This window comes from Macrobrachium rosenbergii, chromosome 20 (assembly GCF_040412425.1).
Source record: "Macrobrachium rosenbergii isolate ZJJX-2024 chromosome 20, ASM4041242v1, whole genome shotgun sequence".
Lineage (NCBI taxonomy): Eukaryota > Metazoa > Arthropoda > Malacostraca > Decapoda > Palaemonidae > Macrobrachium > Macrobrachium rosenbergii.
This window is the reverse complement of record NC_089760.1, coordinates 44,207,501-44,227,500: the sequence shown is the minus strand read 5'-3', so window position 1 is coordinate 44,227,500 and position 20,000 is coordinate 44,207,501. Positions and strand designations below refer to the sequence as shown.

Here is a 20,000-nt window from a genome sequence, read left to right as displayed (position 1 = left end):
AATTTGCAGCCATATAGCATCAGTAGCTTTTAAAGATCTGAGGGCGGACGGACAGGCAAATAGCTATCTCAATAGTTTTCCTTTGCAGAAAACTAAAAAGCGAAAAATTCATCTGAAACAATACCCACACAGAACGTTGCTGATAACAGGTCAGTACAACAGGAACGCCGAGAATAGAAACAGGGTGCCGTCAAGTGTCACAATATGATGATTCATTCCGCGAGGCACTCCAAGAGTAATGCTCCTGGATCGTAATTCCTGCTTCGTACCGAATCTTAAAGGCGCCTGATTCCCCTTTGAAGTGCTGTCGCATAATTCACTCTCGCTACTCAGAGCTTCATAAATCTTCTTGCTTGAACATAAAAGGAATTCGTGACCACACACAGACACACGAACATACAAATACACAGAATACATACTTCAACACTAATTCAAAAGATAAGGTATGCGAGACTGGTATTATACGAGATATATACATGAGAGACATTAGAAAGTCAAAAGAAAAAGGTTATATGTGGCGAAATCGATACTAAGACATTATTGTTCTAGGTGTCGAGTATATAGTATATTGCATTTTACAGAAGAAAAGTTGTAGACGGGAGAGTGAATGGTTTGGTATAAAAATGATTGTTTAATATCTTTCCGGAAGGAGCGATTAGGGATTAAGAAAAAAAATAAAGCGTGATAATCGATAAATCAGAGGCGGGTGAAAGAAATATTGGACTGGATGGGCCTCAATAACTAGGTAGATCGAGAGTAACTGCAAAAATAGGTGAGTGGCTTCGTGGGTGTAGGGGATTCAACAAGCTAATGATGAGCCTTGCATGTAGTCGTATATAGCTTCCAATACTGTTGAAGTGTTGAAGTTGTCTGCACATAGGGTTCATCCCTGATACAGAAATTTAAATGTAACTGTAGTAATGGCCATTGTGTTAATATTATTTCTGGAGCAGCAACATGTTATATACAATATATATATATATATATATATATATATATATATATATATATATATATATATATATATATATATATATATATATATATATATATAAAGTCCATTTGCTTAGAGAGGAGAGAGAGAGAGAGGAAGAGGGAGCGAGACACATAAAGAAATACCTGAATCTAAAAGCAAGTTAATTACCCGCTTCGTTCTGACGATAAGGCAAAGCCGCCCAGGAGCTAATTTGATTTTTTTTTTTCTGTTTCGGCTGAAGTGAGGAGCTTTTTTCGAGCTACAAAGAGATCCGAGTTTCCTCAAGTGAGCTCAGGTTTTCCTTTTTTTTTTTCTTATAAAATGCAGGAGGCGGAGTTCGGCCTCTCGAAATAATTTTTTTCCTCTCGTCGGCTCGTCAAATCGACAGACTTAAATATGTCTGTTTGCTTTACCCTCTGGATAAAACTTAATTCCACTCTCTCTCTCTCTCTCTCTCTCTCTCTCTGTGGGAAGTGGTTGCTCGGAAGATTAAGAAAACCTGGAATCTTCATATTTCTTGTATGAACATTTTTCAAAAAGTGGTACTTTCTCGCTCTCTCTCTCTCTCTCTCTCTCTCTCTCTCTCTCTCTCTCTCTCTCTCTCTCTCTCTCTCTCTCTCTGAGAGAAGTGGTTGCTCCCAAAATTAAGAAAACCTGGAATCTTCATTTTTCCTGTATGAACATTTTTCAAAAAGTGGTACTCTCTCTCTCTCTCTCTCTCTCTCTCTCTCTCTCTCTCTCTCTCTCTCTCTCTCTCTCAGAAGTGGTTGCTCCCAAAATTAAGAAAACCTGGAATCTTCATTTTTCTTAAATGAACATTTTTCAAAAAGTGGTACTCTCTCTCTCTCTCTCTCTCTCTCTCTCTCTCTCTCTCTCTCTCTCTCTCTCTCTCTCTCTCTGAGAAGTGGTTGCTCCAAAGATTATAAAAACCTGGAATCTTCATTTTTCTTGTATGAACATTTTTCAAAAACTGGTAATCTTGAATATATAACTGGCCCTGGTGCCGTCAGTAAAACTCGCGCGGTGCACTGTACGCATTGCTTAAGGTTCTTTGCAGCGTCCCTTCGGCACCTAACTGGAACCCTTTTCATTACTTTTACTGTACCTCCATCCATATTTTCTTTCTTCCATCTTACAGTCCACCCTCTCCTAACAATTATTTCATAGTGCAACTGCGAGGTTTTCCTCCTGTTACACCTTTCAAAATTATTTACTCTCAGTTTCCTATTTCAGCGCAAAATGACCTCATAGGTCCCAGTGCTTGGCCTTCGGCCTAAATTTTATATTCTATTCCATTCCAATGAAGCAAACTGTCATTCAAATAAATACTCATGTTCCATAAAATAAAAAATGGCAGATAATGCCAAAAATTCATCTATTAAACTATAAATCTTAATAAAACCTTAAAAAAGTTTGATATTCAAGAATGGGAATTTTACCTCTCTTATACTGAACTCGTTTCAATGACAAGTAAAAAATGCGCCTAAGTTTCTTCGGCGAAATCGAGTTTTCTGTCCCTCGTATAATCAAGGACATCTAAAATAGATCTATCTTTCGGTGGTCTCGGTATAATGTTGTATGAGCCGCAGTGGAAAAGAAATTTTAACCACTGCCCGATGGTGGCCTATCCTATATCATTGCCAGAAGCACGATTATGGCTAAAACTACTGAGGCTAGAGGGCTGCAATTTGGTATGCTTGATGATTGGAAGGTGGATGATCAACATACCATTTTGCAGCCCTCTACCCTAAGTAGTTTTTAAGATCTGAGGGCGGACAGAAAAAAGTGCGGACGAACAGACAAAGCCATCTCAATAGTTTTTTTTTTCTTTTCAGAAAACTAAAATGATCAACACTGACGAAACCAGACGCCTATACAGTCCATGGGTGTGATTTCATTCCCTCCTTTCTACCGTAATTACATTACCTAATTAGCGATCTCTCTCTCTCTCTCAAGAAAGCCACTGTTAGACCTGAACTTCTACTCAGGGAGGCCAGTACTCTCTCTCTCTCTCTCTCTCTCTCTCTCTCTCTCTCTCTCAAGAAAGCCATTGTTAGACCTGAACTTCTATACCCATGGAAAACAGCACTCTCTCTCTCTCTCTCAAGAAAGCCACTGTTAGACCTGATTCTACTCATGGAGGCCAGTACTCTCTCTCTCTCTCTCTCTCTCTCTCTCTCTCTCTCTCTCTCTCTCTCTCTCTCTCTCTCTCTCTCTCTCAATGTTTAGGCAAAGATACTGTACTTCCTTAATATATTCTACAAAAATAGGAAAAAACATGTCAAGGGAGGGGAATTTACCATATGTTATATCTGCAATGCCTTTGAAAATATTTATTTATCGCCTTGAAACTCATAGCCATCATTAAAACGAATAACTCCCTCTAAACATATTACCATAAATTCGAACCAGATAATCTTCCCACAGTTAAATTCTTCCTTGAATTTAATTTGAAGTGAATATAGAATTTAGGCCAAAGGCCAAGCACTGGGACCTATGAGATCATTCAGCGCTGAAACGGAAATTGAGATTAAAAAGGTCTGAAAGGTGTAACAGGAGGAAAACCCGCAGTTGCACTATGAATCAACAGTTCGGAGAGGGTGGAAAGTAAGATGGAAGAAAGAGAATACGGAAGGAGGTTCAGTAAAAGGCACGAAAGGGGTTGCAACTAGGTGCCGAAGGCACACTGCAAAGAACCTTAAGTAATGCCTACAGCTCACCGCATGAGGTGACCTATATAAGATAGTATATATATTTCGTATATATTATACACACACACATATACATATATATATACACACATATATATATACACACACATACATACATACATACACAAACATATATATATATATACACATATTATATATATACACACATACCTGAAAGTTATCAATAAACAGAAGTCTTGCAGAGGCGAACCTCTACATCATAGTTTATACCAAGAGAGAGAGAGAGAGAGAGCTTCCATTAACGAGATTGCTTTTAAATGGTTCTCCCTTCCGCTCTGAGAAGCCTTGCTTTTTTTTAAATTGAAATGTTTGGTGTTTTCTGTCTTTTATTATTTTTTTTTGAGGGTTTCTTGGCCTGCCATTGGAAGGGGGGGAAACTTTGCCAATTATTTTAATACAGGAGGAAGAGGAGGAGGACGAATGAATGATGAAACGTCTCTCTTCTTCTTCTTTTTCTTCTTCTTCTCCTTCTTCTTCCGTTTACAAAATTCAATTTGAAAGATGAGATGCTGCTTGATGTGTGGGTAGGGTGAAGTAATGGAAATGAAATGCGCCATGGCAAATGTTCATTTAAAAAGACTGCGACTGATTTATATATATATATATATATATATATATATATATATATATATATATATATATATATATATATATATATTATTATAACTCCCACATTCCATGTGAATTATGAAAATCTACCCACAAACCACGTTCCTATGACGAGAAAATTTACTGAGACACAGCCAGCAGCCGTGTCTTGAACGAGAGAGAGAGAGAGAGAGAGAGAGAGAGAGAGAGAGAGAGAGAGAGAGAGAGAGAGAGAGAGAGAGAGAGGGGGCAATAGAGTCAAATGGATGTGCATATGTCATGCGTGCATCTCCCTCAGACGGTTCCAAAGGAAGAAATTTATTCCACTCTCCCTAATTGGGAATTAACCGTACGTTGGAATGGGAACTCCCAGTCAGCAGTCATTAACTAATTCCCACCGTTCACGAATTTCACTTACGTCGGAATGGAAATTTTACCCAAGAACGACATGCATATATGCGTACATATATCATCCATTTTCGCAATGTCTCTTACCTTCAGGCAAAATGCTTTACTAATTAACATTCGGTTATGTATACGCGTGTAAATACGTATTTACTTAACTAACTCTATGCTCTGAATCCAGTGCGTTTATGCTGAAAGTTTGTGTATGTATAAGGATATGTATGTATGTGTGTGTATATATATGTATACATATATACTTATGTATATATATACATTCATATATGTATATATACATTCATATATATATATATATATATATATATATATATATATATATATATATATATATAAATTTATATATATACAAATATATATAAATCATAAATATATAACCTACAAAACGTGAAACATTTTACGAAATAAAACCTATTATTTTTCTCCGCAATGTACCAAACGAGAAATTCTATGAATAAAAATAAAAAAAAAAGATAAAGAGAAACTTTAAGCCGTTCTCACATTTTTCCCGGAAAAACCATAAATTTCAAAAAAGCCTTACATACAATATATAAAGCTCTAAAACCTTGAAAAAAAAAAAAAGAAAATCGGTTTCTTTTCTTTAAGGAATATTCTAAGCACCATTTCCCCTCTCCGAAAAAACTTCGCGTCGACGTGTTACCTATCGTCTTGCAAAACAATATATAAATTAGAATAATAATTTCTTTATATTATATATATTTATATATATAATAGCTATATGGCTATTTTTATTTAAACAAAGTTTATCCTGCTCAGATAAAACAGGCATCGGAATATACCATCTGAAATGGTGACAAAAAAAATGTAAAACAGTCATTGTTTCAGGCGTTCCAACTATCCCAGTTTAAGAAATGCAGAAACGAGTGAAAATTACAGCAGAATAAAATAATGCATATTATGCATTACGTATCACATTCTCATACGTAATGGCGCTCTAAATATAATCCCCAGACTTGGTGACAAAACGGCTTTATACTGAATTCTATCTACGCTAACACTGGACAGACACTTACCTCAATTTGGAGGTTCTGTGATGCGCATCCTCAGATGAACCTCACACACAGCAGATGTCCTGGAAAATAATATACCAATGACAAGTGATACTGACACTTTGAATGCATATAATGGCAGACATGGAATACATACACCAAAGATTTCCTATTTCAAGTGAAGGCTTATTAAGTTTGTCAAATTGGTCATGAGGGAGAATCTTGATACCTTTCTTATGTGGTAATTACAGGAGTTATAAATCTACAGAATTTTAGCAAAACTCTTCATGCTATATGTATCAGTATTCTACGGTATACTACAATTTCAGTATTTCTATATAAAATTTTGTGAATGAGTTGCTGGAAAAAAATTATTTTAATAAAATAATCATAAGCTACAATGTCAACAAATTTTATAAAAGCTTTCGTGAATGAGCTGCTGGCAATAAAAATTATTTCAAAAAAATTATATACCACAATTTCTGCAAATTTTTATTAATTTTAATGAATGAGCTGCTGGCAATAATAAAATTATGTACCACAATTTTAACAAATTTTATATTTACTTTAATGAATGAGTTGGTGGAAATAAGAAATAAAAAGCCATTTTAACAAAATAATCATATGCTAATATTTTAAAAAAATTTATATTATTTTTAATGAATGAGTTGCTGTCATATGCTAATATTTAAAAAATTATATTAACTTTAATGAGTTACTGGCAATCAAAATTATTAAAAAAAAAATTATATACGTCAATAAATTTTACATAAACTTTATTGAATGAATTGCCGGAATCTAAATTATTTAAACGAAATAAACAATATACACATGAATTTTAAATTATTTAAACAAAATAAACAATTTACACAGGAACAAGAATAATGATATCCCGTTACGAAGCCTCGCCCGAGGATAATTCCATTATGAGCAAACCTTTGCATGATGTGCTTTAATGGATTCACTGCTCCAAGCAAGTTAACTATCACTGTGCTGTACGTAAAGCACTGACATTGCGTGCTTGCGAAATTCAAAGCACGCCAGGCCAATGATTTTCTTTCTCTTTCTTAATTCCTAGTTATTCTTGCTGCTTCCTCTTTTCACCATGTTCAGGGTATTTTAGTTTTCTGTAAAAGAAAACTATTGTGCCGGCTTTGTCTGTCCGTCCGCCCGAACTTTATTCTGTCTGCCCTCAGATCTTAAAAACTACTGAGGTTAGAAGGCTGCAAATTGGTATGTTGATCATCTACCCTCCAATCATCAGACATACCAAATTTCAGCCCCCTAGCCTCATTAGCTTTAATTTTATTTAAGGTTAAAGTTAGCCATAATGGTGCGTCTGGCAACGATATAGGCCAGGCCACCACCGGCCCATGGTTAAAGCTTCATGGGCCGTGGCTCATATGGCATTGTACCGAGACCACCGAAAGAGAGATCTGTTTTCGGTGGGCTTGATTATACGCTGTAGCGGCTGTACAGAAAACTCGATTTTTTAGTTGTCTTTCCCTTGCTTAATTCTTAGTAATTATTAGTATTCCTCTTTTCATCATTTTTCGCTGTTCTTTTTTTTTACTAATCACTATGCTATTTTATTAATTTCTCTTTCTTCCGCTAGCTCGAAAAGCACTGATTTTCTTGTGATTATCTTTCTCTTTCTTAATTCTTAGTAACTCCTTGTACCTCCTCTTTTCATTACTTTCGTTCGTTTTTTATTAATCACTTAGCTATTTTATTCTTTTCTCTCTTCCCCTTTTCCAAAGCACTGATATTCTTTTGTGATTTTCTTCTCTCATTCTTTTCGGTGTTCGTTTTCTCCTCCTTTAATCTTTCATTATCTCCTTTACCCTTTTTTCTCCTTCCCTGCATTCGTATGGTATCTTTACATTTTCCTACAACATTTAGCGAATCATTTTTACCGTTATTTCATTCTCCCTCTCTTGCTCCTCGTCTTCCCCCTTCACATTCTCCTGTTTGTATTTCATCTTATCCGTTCCATTTTTGTCTTGCTCCCCTGCTCCTTCTTAGCGTCTTCATTTCCTCCTCATATTCTGCCTTTCATCTGTTTCTTTCTCCTTCTTCTAATTCCACCCCCCCATGATTCCGCCAATCTTCCCCTTTCAATACCCAACTCTCGTTTTAGTTTTCCGTTAAAGACAACTTTTGTGCCGGCTTTGTCTGTCCGTCCGCACTTTTTTCTGTCCGCACTGTTTTCTGTCTGCACTTTTTTCTGTCCGCACTTTTTCCTGTCTGCACTTTTTCTGTCCGCACTTTTTTCTGTTTGTACGTTTTCTGTCCGCACTTTTTCTGTCCGCACTTTTTTCTGTCCGCACTTTTTTCTGTCCGCACTTTTTTTGTCTGCACTTTTCCTGTCCGCACTTTTTTCTGTTCGCACTTTTTCTGTCCGCATTTTTTTTGTCTGCACTTCTCCTGTCCGAACTTTTTCCTGCCCGCACTTTTTCTCTCCGCACTTTTCTCTCTCCGCTAGAGGGCTGCAAATTGGTATGATGATCATTCACCCTCCAATCATCAAACATACCAAATTACAGCCCTCTAGCCTCAGTAGTTTTGATTGTATTCAAGGTTAAAGTTAGCCATAATCGTGCTTCTGGCAAGAGTATAGGAAAGGCCACCACCGGGCGGTAGTTAAAGTTTCATGAGCCGCGATTCACATATAACATTATACCGAGACCACCGAAAGATAGACCTATTTTCGGTAGCCTTGATTATACGCTGTAGCGGCTGTACACAAAACTCGATTGCGCCTAAGGGACTTCGGCGCATTTTTTTACTTGTTTTACTTGTTTCAGCTGCAACAGAATCATTCTCTATCGTATTTTAAAATTCCCCAGGCGACTAAGCACTGAAATCTTTATGATCTACGAAGTATTTTCTTATGATTTCACGTACCCTTGTCTGGTTTGCTCAAGTCCCGCTCTCTTCTCTTTTTTTTATACTTCTCCCTGGCTGAACTACCAGAAGAAATAATAATAATAATAAAAAAGAAATCATTTACATTTACGATTCTGGGCAATTTATGATCGTGGCTTCGGGCTACCCTTCTTTTAAACCATTGGAATTTTTTGCTTCTTTAAAGTACGAGTATATTTCATTTGAGCTCGGTCGCGTCTGGTTCAAATATGGCGGATCGATCTGTCAAAATCAGCTGTTTTTTTATTATCTATATAGAATATAGGCATACATAATTTATAGAATCAATCTAACCTTTTAGTGTTACGCTCCAAATGAAAAGGATGAAGATTTAAACAGCTTACCACTGAGCACCTCCCCCAATAGCTTGGTTTTAAATTCAGAACCCAATCAACGGCTTTTCCAACCTGCCGTCAAGACTGATTATATATTTATATTATTAAGGCCAAGCGTTCACAAGAAGCTGACACTGTCTCATTGTGTTTTCTTTTCTCTCTCTCTCTCTCTCTCTCTCTCTCTCTCTCTCTCTCTCTCTCTCTCTCTCTCCAGCTGAAGATTTAACCAACTTTATTGTCGATATACTCTGATTACATTAATTATATGTCACTTTACAATTTACTCTAAAAATCAGCTTACGATGAGTATTAAAACGATGCCTTAACTGCAATAATCGTGTGTGTGTCACTTTACAATTACCTTTGGAAATCAGTATACGATACCTTACCTACAATAATCATGTGTCACTTCACAATTACCTTTGAAAGTCAGTATACGAACAGTATTAAAACGATACCTTACCTAAACAATAATCATATGTGTCCCTTTACAATATTCTTTGGGAATCCGTATACGATACCTTACCTACAATAATCATACATATCACTTCACAATTGCCTTTAAAATATACAATACCTTTGTCGCTTAATATTGTAACGATACCTTACTTAAAACGAATCCATGCATGGAAAAAAATATGTAAACGGCAAGAAAGTAAATAAAAAAAAATTTCAAAATATTAGTCATTCTTCATAGGAATTGCCCGCCTTCTCATATTGTCAGTAACAGACAGGGTAAAAATGATTTATAAAATGAAAATGTTCTACATTGCTCTTGTAAAAAAAAAATAATAAAATTGAAAAAATAAAAACATTAGATTTGAGGCAACTGATTAAACTTTCATGGGCGGTCGAATGCTTTGCAGACTCAATAAATGGCACCAAATTGATTTGCAACACGTTTATAATGCCACTTACTCAAAAAGGTCTCCTCTAAGCACCTCTCTCTCTCTCTCTCTCTCTCTCTCTCTCTCTCTCTCTCTCTCTCTCTCTCTCTGCGTTAATGATATATCCTAGTTTATTGCAATTACTACTGATTGAGAATAATGGAGATTAATTTCCCAACAGGAGGCGCTTTTTAAGATGCTCTCTCTCTCTCTCTCTCTCTCTCTCTCAGCAACGATCTGAGGACTAATCCAACCTACCAGGAGACGAATTCCTTCTATCTTTCCTATTCACTGTCGCCTTTGTAGAAATGCTGGCGCTCTCTCTCTCTCTCTCTCTCTCTCTCTCCTATTCACTGTCACCTTTTTAAAGATGTTGGCTCTCTCTCTCTCTCTCTCTCTCTCTCTCTCTCTCTCTCTCTCTCTCTCTCTCTCTGAATAAAGATCATGTTTGTTAGAAGGCAAGACGTTGGTTTATTAATTGAGACGAATATGTTATTACTTCTCAAGGCCTTTCATCATAGGAGGGGGGCGAGACGCCACCAAGCGACTTTTAACTCTACTCCCGATGGACCCACAGCCAATAGTCGCATGCAACGACCTTGGCAACAAAGGCTCAGCCAGGAATCGGGATAAACGACTTTATGCTTTAAACCGCTGAGCCAGAAAAACCGTAAATGAACGCATCTGGTCCGCTAAATGTTCCCCCCCCCCGGGGCAGGGTAGGGTAATGTGGGCTTTACGGCGAGAGCGTATTTGGGTCGTTCTTGCTTGCTGCGCCTTCTTCAGGAACGGCGCTGGAGACTTCGCCCCTTATATTGCTTGGGTTTAGAGATTTTAATTCAAAAGGCTTAAGAAAATAAGTATAAAGAGAGAGAGAGAGAGAGAGAGAGAGAGAGAGAGAGAGAGAGAGAGAGAGAGAGAGAGAGAGAGAGGGGGAGGGCATTATATGTTTGCACAGACCAAACATTTTTCCCAGTCTGAAAATATTCAAAATATACATTGATCAGTCTTCAATAATCAATTCAGAACGGCGAATTTCATACACAGGAGCCGATTGGCTGAATGACTCTCTCTCTCTCTCTCTCTCTCTCTCTCTCTCTCTCTCTCTCTCTCTCTCTCTCGCTATGTTAATGACAGATCCAGTTTTTTGCAATTACTACTGATTGAGATTAATGGAGATTAATTCCCCAACAGAAGGCACTTTTTGAAAACGCTGGCTTTCGCTCTCTCTCTCTCTCTCTCAGCAATATCCTACCAGAGGATGAACTCCATCCTTCTCTCCTATTCGTTGTCGCCTACGTCACCCTGGTTTGGAATCTAAATTACAATATAATAAAAAGGTTGGTCCATTTTTTTTTTAATAGTATCGTTACCCTCAAATAGGGAGCCCATTATTTCACCCTTAGGTGGGGTTTCTTGTGCTACAACAATGTTATAACTCTTTTCGCTTTCTATAAAAAAAAAAGTCAATAGTTTTTTTTTTCTCAATAGCATCGTCACTCTCAAATAGAGGCCCCATTATTTCCCCCTTAGGTGGGTTTTCTTGTGTGGGTTTTTCTGTACTACCATACCATCATAACTTTTTTCCTCTTTCTATTTAATTTTTTTTTTTTTTTACGAAACACGCCCTTAAGTCAATAGCGTTCTTCAGGAGATGTAACACCCTATTCATAAGCAGCGTATGGGCGTCTCAATGGGCCGTTATCCCTTCCTTCTGAATGCCTCTAAAGAAAGGAGACACTTCCAGTTAATTAAATTACATAAAGTTGGAAAGATCATTAGGCCACAGCTACCAAATGAGAGATTAATAATATAATAATAATAATAATAATAATAATAATAATAATAATAACAACAACTTTGGTATTATTATTATTATTATTATTATTATTATTATTATTATTATTATTATTATTATTATTGACTGGATATCTATGACAAATGTCTAAAATGGACTCTGGGCAATGATCGGAACATAATAATAAAAAAATAATAATAATAATAATAATAATAATAATAATAATCATAATAACAACAATAATAATACTAAAATTATTATTATTATTACTATTATTATTATTATTATTATTATTATTATTATTATTATTATTATTATTGACTAAATATCTATTAGATATCTAAACTATACTTTGGGTAGCAACCAAAGAAATTCTCTTGTAAATCCTAACCCAATAAATTGGGGTAGAACAAAAAAAAAATATATATATGCAAATATACATATATAACAACCTACTTGCTCGCCATTATATCTTACAGCCGAGACGAACAGCATTGTTCAACTTAGTGGAACCTTTACAAAAATAAGCTTTAGTTCCGCGAAGGCTCTACAGATCACCTTAACGAACAGCCAAGAACACCAAAAGCGGAGCTTTGGTTGTTAATATTGAAAGAACTTCCCTGGATGAAAAGGATTTTGTATTAGTCTTTTCAATCAGGTTTTCCCAGTGAATAATCTACACGAAGATGACGTCACCGGTTCTATTCACTGCTGTAATGGTGAGGCTTCACATACCGGAATAATGACAACAGGATATTTAGCCGTACGAGTAGACATTGACCGGCTGTGAAAAATTTATGTATAATGAAGGGATTAAAATAGGACTGAATGGGTTTCAGTCCCCAGGACGGCAAATCTCTGGTCAAGTTTGTTGTATGTGTTCAAACTGTTTGAGTTTAAACAAAGAATATTGACATCCAATTGCATCTGGTTCGAAAGATCAATAAACACTTGAAAAATATATTTATATAAAATCAGACAAAAAAAAACACAGACGAAAGGAAAAGATAAAAAAAACTCATCAGCATCAAGATGACAACGCGGATGATATTAAAACTTTCTTAACTGTTAACGTGTATATGATTGGTTCAGTTTACGACAGAAGGGTGGAGAGAGAGAGAGAGAGAGAGAGAGAGAGAGAGAGAGAGGACCCTAGGTGGGTTGTAACGACGAACGTGATTGGTTCAATTGCTGGCAGGCATGAACGAGCAACGTTTTCTCTTCCCCCGAAACTCTGAGCGATGATTGGTTCAATCGTAAAGCGAGTATTCTGAAGGAAATTTGAATTCCTGTCCCAGAGAGAGAGAGAGAGAGAGAGAGAGAGAGAGAGAGAGAGAGATTTTGCATTTCACTATTAATTTCTTTTGAATTCTGAGACGGGGGAAGATAAAAAAAAAAAAGTCACAATCTCGGAAAAGAGAAATACGCACCAGAAAACGGAATGTGATGCGAACAGAAAATGGCATTTTACAGAGTTGAAGACGCCAGAGAGAGAGAGAGAGAGAGAGAGAGAGAGAGAGATATACGATACATTCCTGTCGCTGAGTGAATTCAAAATTATATCACAGAAAACAAACAAGTAAAAAATGCGGTCGAAGTTTCTTCGGCGCAATCGAGTTTTCTGTATATCGTATGATCAAGGCGACCCAAAATATATCTATTTTCGGCACAATGCTGTATGAGCCGCGGCTCATGAAACTTCAACCACAGCCTGGTGGTAGCCTGGCCTATATCGTTGCCAGAAGCACGATTATGACTTACTTTAATCTTAAATAAAATAAAAACTACTGAGGCTAGAGGGCTGCAATCTGGTATGTTTGATGACTGGAGGGTGGATGATCAACATACCAATTTGCAGCCCTCTAGCCTCAGTAGTTTTTAAGATCTGAGGGCGGACAGAAAAAGTGCGGACAGAAAAAAGTACGGACGGACAGACAAAGTCGTCACAATAGCTTTCTTTTACAGAAAACTAAAAATACATGAACATATTAAACCTTTGTTCTTTGGTACCAAATATAAGTTTATGAAATATCTAATTTTGGGAAATTATGTGGCAGCGTAATTACGAAGGCTTTAATGTTGACAGTCTAATTGCCACGTCATCACTGCGACATATTTCAGAATGCTCGTCTACGTATAATTTGGCAGTCCACCTCCGGGTTAATCAAAGATGCATCATCATTCATATCTGCGACTAAAGATTTATTTATGACGTAGCCGTTATCTTCTGTACCCGTACAATACAGGTTATTATTGTCAATGAAATGAACAGCTATGAGCGTGTTTGTATGCTCCTGTTTCTCTCTCTCTCTCTCTCTCTCTCTCTCTCTCTCTCTCTCTCTCTCTCTCAGCGTGAGTGTTTATAAACCTTTGTTTCTCTCTCTCTTTTCTTCTCTCTCTCTCTCTCTCTCTCTCTTTGTGTTTATAAACCCTTGCTTCTCTCTCTCTCTCTCTCTCTCTCTCTCTCTAAGTGTGAGTTTGTTTATAAACCCTTGCTTTTCTCTGTCTCTGTCTGTCTGTCTGTCTCTCTCTCTCTCTCTCTCTCTCTCTCTCTCTCTCTCTCTCTCTCTCTCTCTCTCTCTCTGAGTGTTCAAACCCTTGCTTTTGTCTCTCTTTCTCTCTCTCTAAGTATGAGAGTGTTATAAACCCTTGCTTCCCCCCCCCTCTCTCTCTCTCTCTGAGTGTGTATGTGTTTATATAACCTTGTTTCTCACTTTTCGAGTCACTTAGGGAGCACAAAAAAAGAAAAAAGAAAAAAAAAATCCACACATGAGAGAATGTAAATGACTCACTTTTCGAGCCACTTTCCTTGTCACTTCTCGAGTCAGAGAGCAAAAAAAGGGGAAAAAGGAAAAAAAATCCTCATAGGCGAAAATGTAAATGACTCGCTTTTCGAGCCACTTTCCTAGTCAATTTTCGAGTCAGAGAGCAAAAAAAAAAAAAAGAGGATAAAAAAATCCCCACTGGAAAAAACGTAAGACTCACTTTTTGTCACTTAAAAAAAGAAAAAAGGATAAAAGAATCCTCACAGGCATAAATGTAAATGACTCACTTTTAGTCACTTAGAAAAAAAAAGGATAAAAAAAAAAAGAATCCTCACAGGCGAAAATGTAAATGACTCACTTTGCGAGCCACTTTTCCCTCTAATTCGGGCGATCCATTTCCCCTGCCCCGTGGATTTCACGTCATCAGGGATGAACAGCCGATGGCCTAATACCCTGGCTACGCATCGCTGATTACATTAAATTCATTTGGACTTCAATTTAAAAGCAATAAATGGCACCCAAGCGGCGATTTACACGCAGGTATGCTAAAGCTTTACAGGACGCTGATTACTTTTTGCCGGCCAGGCCCATCCGTTGCAATCCCTCTCTCTCTCTCTCTCTCTCTCTCTTCTTTTTTCTTTCTGTCTTTCTTTTCGCCTTGTTTCGAAGCGCTGTTGATGGGCTGCTGCTTGCTTGCTTGCTTGCTTGCTTGCTTGCTTGCTTGCTTGCTGATGCTTGCTTACTTCTCTCTCTCTCTCTCTCTCTCTCTCTCTTCCAGTTAGGATTCTCTCTCTTTCTCTCTCTATGCTTTGTAGGTGGAATACTAACAGAGAAAGAGAGAATCCTAAGAGAGAGAGAGAGAGAGAGAGAGAGAGAGAGAGAGAGAGAGAGAGAGAGAGAGAGAGAAGTCCTACCAGGAAAGAGAGAGAGAGAGAAGTCCTAACAAGAGAGAGAGAGAGAGAGAGAGAGAGAGAGAGAGAGAGAGAGAGAGAGAGAGAGAGAGAGCAAACTATTACAGCTACACTGGCTGACATTTAGCGAGAGGCCTCCGCAGCCTAAACCTTGGTAAACCGAATGAATCTTCTCCTAGATAGCAATCACTGCAATTGCGTCAGAAACATTGAGTTCATATACTTTCAATGCACGTTTCCCTTCACACACTCAATCACTCTCCGGATTGAAAGGCTGAAAGATAACCTCTTGTTATTTACCGTCAGTCCTGAATTATTGTTTTGCTGACGTGAGAAAAGCATTTGTTTAATTAAACTATCCCTGAGTCTTTTCTCACGTTTCACAGAAGAGGTACGTCTATATATCTCACTGTCCTTGGGAAACTCGATATACCAGCTACATGCTGATGAAAAGAGGATTGCAAGACGAATAGAGAAGATTCTACATCAGTGATCAAACTGGGTGCCGTGGTACCCTGGGGTGTCACAGACAGTGCCTAGTTGTGCCGCAAGACTGTCCTGCACTTTGTCTTGGTTAGATTACCTCAATGACCATTTGTAAAAAAAAAAAGTTTGCAAAAGTCTTCATATAATTATTATCAGTGTGTCTACTCTAATTATGTTTATCTAATTCTTCTGATATGCTCTTTGCTTGTACAGTATATTTCTGCATGTACGGTGTGCTGAGTTTGGTTTGAGTATGGATAATAATTTTATTCATTAAATGAGGAGTTAATTCATGAGATATGGTAGGATGTTGAAGAAGGGGTGCCTCGGTAATGATTACATTAGTTAGGGTGCCATCACTAAAAAAAAGACTGAGAACCACTGCTCTATACAAACTAAATGCTGTGGAAACGGCTGTAACGGATCTTTCCTAGATAGTGACCCCCAAGTGTTTTCTGGGGGTCGTTATCTACGACTAATATTTCTTTGGGGTCATTACCTTTATGATGTTTACAGTCTTTTGTTTATGTTGTCACGGCAATCCCCAATGGGCTTGTACTAAACACGCCACAAAGGTAGATACATACCGGGTTAAAACCCTTGGGGGTCACTCTCTAGGAAAGATTGATGTGACTTTCAACGCTACTGCCCTCAGAAAGGTCTCCTCCCTACTGGTTCCTCGAGCTACCGTTTTGTGTCAAATAAGGTTAAATTCCTCCAGACAACAGCAAAAACATGTCGCAAACATGTCGGAAACTTATCGCATCCACATCGCCAACCTGTTGAAAACAAGTCAGTGGAGACAGGTATATTATACTGCTGGTTCCTCGAGCTACAGTTTTGTGTCAAATAAAGTTAAGTGTTTCCAAACAAGGGCAAAAACACGTAGCAAACATGTCGGCAACTTATCGCATCCACATCACAAACCTGTTGAAAACAAGTCAACGACAGTCAGGGAAGAATGAACCTTTGGCATCGAGGTATATCAATGTCAAGTTAGACGCCCACGGCGCCGGATGCGAGAAGTAATCTACGCCCACGAGCGAGAAGTCAAGGAATGACCCCCTCAGGGTCAACTCTAATTATTTTCATTAAATACGGATTATCCGAGAAGACAAGAAAGATGGCCGTACCTCCGAGGGTAAGGTTAATTACAATTCTTGTTTAATTGTTTGGGCAAACTCCATGAGACAAAAAAAAAAAGATGATAATAGGAGGTATTTCTTTAGTGTTCATGTATTCGTTCCAAAGTTTGGTACAGGAATGATAATTAACCAAAACAAAATGGCTGTCACCAAGCACTGGGAATAGAGCAACGAGAAACACGATAAAGGAAGGGGAGATTTATGGACGATGTATCTTAAAAGGCTACGGACGATGTATCTTAAAAAAGTAATGGATGATGTATCTTAAAAAAGTTATGGACGATGTATCTTAAAAAATACATTGAAAATGAAGAACAACATACAATCCTGTTCTACAAATTCACCGAATAAAAGGAATGTCCAATATTTTAGAGAGAGAGAGAGAGAGAGAGAGAGAGAGAGAGAGAGAGAGAGAGAGAGAGAGAGAGAGAGAGAGAGAGAGAAATAATCAAAATACAACCACGTGTGGAACAGTAATAAATTTCTGACTCGCAGCGGTCTGGTCTTTCATTTGAAAGACCAGAGTTCGATCCTGATGTGAGCCAGAAATATATATATATATATATATATATATATATATATATATATATATATATATATATATATATATATATATATATTTATATATATATATATTTGTATGTGCGTAAGTGCGTTGCTTGCTTGCTTGCTTGCAACAACATGCCATCAACCTTGGACAGACTCATCCACACACAACCATTCAATTAAAGATGTAAGGTAGTTTCACAATACTTTCGCAATTAAACAAAGCACCGCAAATGGAACTATGGATATCGGGGGAAACGGCTTTAATGCAATGCAGCAATAAACATGAGAGGCTCCGGAGGGGGTCTAAATATGGCAGAACGTGTGGATCGCCGTTCAGGATATAGTTTATGGACGTTTTAACGGCACCGTTAAATATGAAGTGACCGTGAGGTTAATTCGCGTTGCTGGCGAAATTATTACGACTGCTGCAGGAATTGTTTGTTGCAGGTGGTATCATTAAAACGCGGGAATCGTTCGCGTCAATTTGTTACTCTCATGGAAGACGGTATCGTGTGTAAGAGATAGGCGACAGTTGTCACTTTGCTGTTGTATACATGCATACGCATACATACATACATACATACACACATATATATAGATATATATATACATATATATATATATATATATATATATATATATATATATATATATATATATATATATATATATATATATATATATATATAATCGAAATCCCTTATAACAATTATCTACCTGGTCTAAAAAAAGATACCATGCAATTTCAATACGAGCAATATTGCTTTTCTCTCTCTCTCTCTCTCTCTCTCTCTCTCTCTCTCTCTTAATGATCCCAAAAACCTGAGAGAAAAAAAATGAAGTGCATTTGCCCAGTAAAGCAATTTTTGTTTGTTTTTACCTTCAAAATAATCAGTGAAGACGAAAAACAAAAAGGATAAAAAATTAAGAACAATATCTGGAATCATAAGGCAGAATATGGTGATAAAATGACACCATAAAGGAACTAAATAAAGTTCTAAAAGCAGATATGATGATGAAAGGGAGATGTAAGATGTCTTCTACACGTCCTTCGCACAGGCACCGGGAGGACAGCTGGTGATGACGTCACGCGGTCCCTGAGGCCACCAGAAGAATTGGAGGGCCCGAACCTATTTTGGTGGGAATTATGAAAAGGGAGGCTGGAGACGAGTGGAGATTTGTGGGAAATAACAAGGTTGTTATTGTTCCTCGTTCATTCAGGGCAAAATAAGTCAGTCACAACTCTCGCTGTTGTGAAGCAAGAAGATCTAAAATGTGGGAAAGATGGGTTAATGAAACATCTTTTTACACACAGTGGTGGCCTCAGTTGCTGTGTGTAATTGTTCTCTATTATTGCAATTATTAAGTATAATATGCAGAAACTATTGTTATTATTATTATTATTATTACTGAGGTTTGCTTTCTTCACTTTTCGGATTTTGCATTCTACGGTCTGTGGTTCCAAAATTAATTGCATGCTACTGTTTTTGCATTCTACGGTCTGTAGTTCCAAAATTAATTGCATGCTACTGTTTTTATCATTATTATCAAAATTTTTACTATTACTATTATTCCAATATTATTATTATCATCACTCTTATTATGAATACTATCATTACTATTATCATCAGCAACTGCTTTGTACTGTCGATTACTATCACTATCTTTTTAACTCGTGCATCTAAATCGCGTGTTTTGATTTGTCTATACTTTGTATATACCTTGTTTTTGGCCCTGAGCTGAAATAAAGGATAATATTTATTATTATTATTATTATTATTATTATTATTATTATTATTATTATTATTATTATTATGAAATAAAGGATATTTATTATTATTTTATTATTATTATTATTATTATTATTATTATTATTATTATTATTATCATTAAAACGATCTTACATATTCAATTCTGCCAGTTGGAACTTAAGAAGTTCAAGCGAAAATGCAATGCATTACAACCCTACTAGTATTCTCCTTGTATTTTAAGACATTTTTATCTGTTAATTAATCTACTAATTTATTTTTTTTATTTTTTAATAAGTAAGATATATTCTTTATTTATTTCTCTTTGCCTCCTCTTACTTCTTCCTAATGAACACCATATTCTTTGGAAGCTTGAACTGCAAGTCAATGGCCCCTGTGGGGGTCTTGTTCCACATGAATAGGGTTCATCTTTTGAATAATAATAATAATAATAATAATAATAATAATAATAATAATAATAATAATAATAATAATCGTAAAAACGATCTTATACATTTAATTCTGCCAGTTACAAGCGTTTAGGCGTAACTACTCGGAGGAAGTCCCAACACAACTGCGTATCTGGTTTCTGAAATACTAGCAGCCAGGAATTTAAAGAAAACAGCTGGCATAAATTAAGAACTTGAAATGTGCAACTGAAGTTACAACGGCACTAGAAACCACACGCACACCCACAGGAGAGAGAGAGAGAGAGAGAGAGA

The 20,000-nt window shown here is 36.8% G+C and overlaps 1 protein-coding gene and 1 long non-coding RNA gene across 3 annotated transcripts in view; one reads left to right on the top strand and one right to left on the bottom strand.

Moving 5' to 3' along the window:
- The window catches only part of LOC136849324 (uncharacterized), a 216,026-nt gene that overhangs the window by 90,329 nt on the left and 105,697 nt on the right, over positions 1 to 20,000 (bottom strand). For both annotated transcript variants that reach the window (XR_010856291.1, XR_010856290.1), the window contains one exon: positions 5,751 to 5,809. This is a non-coding gene — a long non-coding RNA (uncharacterized lncRNA). The remainder of the gene's footprint in view (positions 1 to 5,750; positions 5,810 to 20,000) is intronic.
- Positions 1 to 20,000, top strand: part of LOC136849322 (WAS/WASL-interacting protein family member 1-like) — a 512,887-nt gene that overhangs the window by 418,977 nt on the left and 73,910 nt on the right. The gene's annotated exons all lie outside the window — the stretch shown is intronic.